We start from the raw sequence: 6,334 nt of genomic DNA, 5'->3' as shown, positions 1-6,334 counted from the left end.
TATCTCCCTATACAGACCTTCAATGACTATGCCGTTTGTCTCTAATAAAACTAGACTAAATAAGGAATCTGTACATATAAAGCGTGACTTCTAATTATCTTTGTAAAATTTATGGTGAATTTCCAAAGTCAGAACAGGGGATCCAGAAATCGCTCTGGCCCTGTTTCACAAAAATTTAAACGTCTCATAAAATATAGCTCATATACCTGTTTCGCTTATTCCATATGAAAATAGACTCATCAAGCTTCGATTCCATAACTTATTCATTATTTAATTCCATTTCTACTATTTTTAGTGATTTTTCAAACTCATGTCACTGCTACTGTCTGAATCTATTTTATGGTAAATTTTACCTATTTCATGGTTTCCATGGATTAGCTAGCAATTTGGCATACATAATACCAAATATGATCATGATTAGCCATTCCAATGGCTAATCATTACCAAGCATTTCTATTTCCATACCACTCAATAACCATATCATAAGACCATACATATAAAATGATTATAATGCTATACATGCCATACTCAAAATACACAAGCCATTATGCCAAGATGGTATATGGATAGTGTGAGCGTGCCTCCGACCGTTTCCAATTTCCGAGCTGGCTTGTCAACACTACAAGGAATGAAAAGGAGGGAGTAAGCATAAATGCTTAGTAAGCTCACATGCAAATAGCAAGTAACATAACCATATAAGCAAACATAAAACATCATTTGCATAATCATCACCAAGACATTCATATCACCTTTTCATTTATCATCTTACCATATTGTTGTTATATCGAGTTTTCAACCCGAGGGTTAAGTACATACCTGTTCAAAGTATCCATTTCACAACACTTACCAATACGTCCCTTTCATCTTGAGTATTCCTCCATTTGAGTAGAACTTTACCCGTTGAACACATCGGAATATAATTCGGATACATGGAAAGTTTGCACATAAGTGCCACATATGTAGCCAAGCTACCATGTAACCCGCCCATAAGTGAACTCGGACTCAACTCAACGAGCTCGGGCGTTCGCATCCATAAGTGAACTCGGACTCAACTCAACGAGTTCGGATGCCTAGTTACATCTCACGAACTCGGACTCAACTCAACGAGTTCGGACGCTCGCATCCATAAGTGAACTCGGACTCAACTCAACGAGTTCGGATGCTCAACCATCCTAGTGACATGTCACTTGTATCCTAATCTATTCCTAAGGTTCAAACGGGCTTTTTTCCTCGATCTCACATCTTTGCCGTCTTCCACGGAATATCGAAATCGATACTTCGGTGATAGTTCATACTCATCAAGTAATTCACATAATTACATATTATCAAACAATTATCACAAGTATAATATTTCATAATAATTATCATATCATTTAAAAACATTAAAACATTTAAAATAATAACTATGTTACCAACATTTACATATGAACTTACCTCGTATGCGAAAATGGCTATTTTACTATTTCGTCCACAACTTGGTATTTTCCCCATTTTAGCCCGAATTTCAGTTTTCCTTGCTCTATCATTTAAAATATAGTCTAATTAGGACTCACATTATTCAAATTGACCCAAAATCATATTTTGGAAAAATTACAATTTTGCCCCTAAACTTTTGCATATTTACACTTTTGCCCCAAATGTAACACCCCGAACCCGAGACCGTCGCCGGAGTCGAACGCGAGGTGTTAACAGACTTCAACCCACTTATTGACAATTTTCAGACAAGCTGCCAATCTGAGTACTAGTCGCTCCAAAATTCATAACTTGAGTTTTACAACTCGAAAATCAGTTCCGTAAATTTTTCCTGAAACTAGACTCATATGTCCATCTACATATTTTTTCTAGAATTTTGGTCGAGCCAATTAGTACAGTTTATTAGTTAAAGTCTCGCCTGTTGTAGGGATCGACTACACTGACCTTTGTGCGTTACGAATTGGATATCTCCCTGTACAGGGCTTCAATACTAATGCCGTTTGTTTCTATAGAAACTAGACTCAGAGAGGAATCTACACATATATGGAATGACTCCTAATTATCTCTGGTTAATTTACAATGATTTTCCAAAGTTGGAACAGGGGATCCAGAAACCGTTCTGGCCCTATTTCACAAGAACTTTAAAATCTGTTAACTTATAACTCATATGACCATTTCGTTTCTTCCATATGAAAGTAGATTCATCAAGGTACACTTACATAATTTATTTGCTATTTAATACCATTCCTACTATTTTTAGTGATTTTTCACATCCACGTCACTGCTGCTGTCAGCATCTGCCTTTAGTAGGCTTTACCTATTTCATACTTTCCATGATTCAATTGGCCCTTTTTACATACATAGCACAAAGCGTGATCATGATTAACCATTCCAATGGCTAATCGTTTCAAAATAATTCCATACCTCATAAGGGTCAACATACAAACGATTATAGTTCTATGCTAAAAATTATATAAGCCATTTTCGCATGGCTATCCAAGTTTACACAAACCGGAAGGTACATGACCTTCAACAAAGGATGGTCCTATACATGCCATTTCAAAGTTCAACCAAAATTTGTACCAAAATGGGGCTTCGATAGTGTGGATGACTTCGACTTCTTTGATCCCGAATCCGATAGCTAACGAGCGAAACCTATAAAATAGAGAGCCAAAGCAACGGGGTAAGCATTTTAATGCTTAGTAAGTCTCAAGCAATGAAATCAGCTTTGACTAAGGTATTTTATTCACATGGCTAATTAAACCACTTTACTAATTCACATTCCCATACTCATACTTATTTCACATCACCGACCCTTATGTCCATACACAAAAGAACAACTTAGCCCAAGGCCGGTAGCTCGTTTATCAACTTAGCGCATACTTACTTGTAAGAATTCAATTAGTACAAGCACATACAAACATACCTCATTGCTGGAATTTTCACAAGTGTATAAGCTGAAATTTTCACAGCAAGATTGCTCACTTCCGAATCACATACTTTCGGGATTTAACCGGATATAGCGACTTCAGACGATTGCCTTGGTCATAACCCGGATTTGGTGACTTGCACAAAGGCCTTGGTCTTAGCCGGATATATCAACTCGCACGAATGCCTTGGTCTTAGCCCGGATATATCAACTCGCACGAATGCCTTCGGTCTTAGCCCGGATATATCAACTCGCACGAATGCCTTCGGTCTTAGCCGGATATATTTCCAATGTTCACTTACATATATATCAATATTCAAGACACGTCCATAGTTCATTTTCGTTACTAAAGCTCTAACACAAAATATCTATCAACCTTTACTATTTCGGCTCAATGGCCACACAAACAAGGAGCATAATTTTGATATAATTCAAGTAGGGTCATCACTCAAGACTTACCTTGGATGTTGTCGAGCGATTTCGATGGCTATTCAACTACTTTTTCCTTCCCTTTATCGGATTTAGCTCCCTTTGCTCTTGAGCTAATTTACACAAATTTAACTTATTAAAATCTCATCATGATAGCTTATGGCGAATATGACAAGGAGTGTAAATGGTCATATGGCCATCCTTTAGCTCAAATACACAATGGTCATGCACATTTTACATCACAACAAGCAATTCAATACATTCAAACATCAACGTGAAGTTCAAAGTACTTGGCCCTTATATACATTAGGCATCAAAGTTGTATATGTACGAAATCATAAATCGAACTCAACACATTAGTTAATATTCCTCTTAGCCGAATTTTCTAAGCCAAGAATAGGCATCAATATGCTTGCCTCAAACCGAATGCATGCACACTAATTACCCTCATGTGGCGAATATACACTTAATACCACACAAAAAAAACAGCATACATTTTACTACTAACACATTACATATCGTAATTCATTGCACATCTCTTATTTACTTCATAATCAACACATCATCACAAGCAAATATACACTTTGAATTAGTATATATGTCATACCAATCCATCATGTGCAAACATATATTCATGTAGGTGCAAGGGCGAATTCTCAAGTGGCTTATATCCAAATATATACACATTTCAAGCTTAAATCTTACTTACCATGCAACATGCATGAATTATACTTATGGATATATCATGGCGAATACTACAACACCACACCATTTCAATTTGGTCATGGTGAAACAAAGAACTTAGTATCTCATTCAAAAAAATGCTAAAAGAAAATCTAAGAATCTTCAATCCTCCATCACATGTATCACTTTCAAGCTTGTTATTTAACATGCAATGGCATTAACACCACATTCACTTTGGCGAATTTCATTCCCATGACATAACAAGGATTTGAACCATGGGCTAACAAGAACATTAAGCTAGCAACTAAAAACATGCATGAACCTCAAACATACCTTAATCTTGATGCAAGTTTAGCCAACCTCTTCCTAATCCTCTTCCAAACCAAGTATGAAGCAAAACTCCTTCCTTAACCTTAGTATTTTCTACCAACAAGAGAGTGAAAAGAGATGAACAAAATTTTTCTTTCTTCCTTTAGGACATTCGCCAAGCTATGGAGGAAGATGGACACTTTTTTTTTTTTGTTTCTCATCTACTAACATTAATTGTTTATTCCATACCCTTATTTTATTCTTTCCATCATAACCCATTTACCAAACATGTTTCATGACATGATTTTTGCCCATAAATCCTTGTCATGGCGGCCACTAGCTATGGGGGAAATTTGACATGCAAGTCCATTGTTTTGCATGCATCCTTTAATTAGTCATCACACATTTCCCTCATACTTTCAAAGTTTATTACTAGGTCCTTTCTAGTGAAATTCACATCTATAATTCTAAATCAAAGCATAAAAATATCACACATGAGTTAACACACATTATAGGCAATAAAATAAATATTAAATTATTTTTATGCCTTGGTTTTGTGGTCCCGAAACCACATTTCGACTAGGGTCGTTTTAAGGCTGTCACAACTCTCCCCACTTTAGAAATTTTCGTCCCCGAAAATCTTACCGTAAATAGGTTTGGATATTGCTTTTCATAGAGTTCTCGGGTTCCCAAGTAGCTTCTTCTATCCGTGTTTGAGCCATAACACTTTCACTAGCGGAACCCTTTTGTTTCGCAACTCTTTCATTTCACGAGCTAGGATACTGAATCGGTTCTTCTTCATAACTCATATCGGCTTGAATTTCAACCTCGATGGACTAATTACGTGCGACGGATCAGATCTATAGCGTCGAAGCATTGAAACATGGAAGACGTTAGAATCTTTTCAAGTTCGGGGCAAGATCAAACGATACATGAATCGGGCCAACTCGTTCGGAGATTTCAGACGGCCCAATGAATCTCGGCTCAACTTGCCCTTACTACGAATCGAGTATCTTTTTCCACGGCGAAACTTTAAGAAACACTTTATCTCCCACGATACTCAATGTCCTTTCGTTTCAAATCCGATACGATTTCGACGATCGGAGGCTATCTTGATTTTCACGGATTACTTTTACTTCATTCAGATCTTTAATTAAATCCACTCCAAAATTTTGTTCTCACCGAGCTCGGTCCAAAACAATGGTGTACGGCATTTACGCCGTACAAAGCCTCGTAAGGCGCCATCTTAATACTTGATTGAAAACTATTGTTGTAAGCGAATTCAATCAAAGGTAGGTACCGCTCCCACGAACCATCGAACTCGAGGATGCAACATCTCAACATATCCTCAAGTATCCGGATTATACGCCGGATTGACCATCGGTTTGGGGTGAAAGGCGGTCTTGAAATGCAACTTGGTGCCCGATGCTTCTTGTAATTTCTTCCAAAATCGCGAGGTGAACCTCGGATCTCTATCCGACACAATGTAAATCGGTACCCGTGTAATCTCACAATCGAGAAACGTACAATTCAGCTAGTTTATCCAATGAAAATCCATACATACAGGATAAAGTGAGCCGACTTAGTCGGTCTATCAATAATAACCCAAATTGCATCCTTCTTACTTGTCGACAACGGCGGTCCGGACACAAAGTCCATTGTGACTCGATCCCATTTCCACTCGGGTATCGTGATCGGTGAAGTAACCTCAAGGCACTTGATGCTCCGCTTTCACTTGTTGACATATTAAACATCTTGCAACAAAGTCGAGATGTCTCGTTTCATACCATGCCACCAAAACCGACGTTTCAACTCATTGTACATCTTCGTACTCCGGGTGGATTGCCATTCGGCTACAATGAGCTTCGTTCGAATTATCGAAATAAGTTCAATTCTTTGGAACACACAAACGACTTCGAACCTCAAACAATCGTCATCATCAATTTGAAACTCCGATTCCTTGTTCGAACACACTCGGCCTGTTTTGCACGCAACTCCTCATCAACTTTC

This window comes from Gossypium arboreum, chromosome 2 (genome assembly GCF_025698485.1).
Source record: "Gossypium arboreum isolate Shixiya-1 chromosome 2, ASM2569848v2, whole genome shotgun sequence".
NCBI lineage: Eukaryota > Viridiplantae > Streptophyta > Magnoliopsida > Malvales > Malvaceae > Gossypium > Gossypium arboreum.
Note: the sequence above shows the minus strand (reverse complement) of the source record.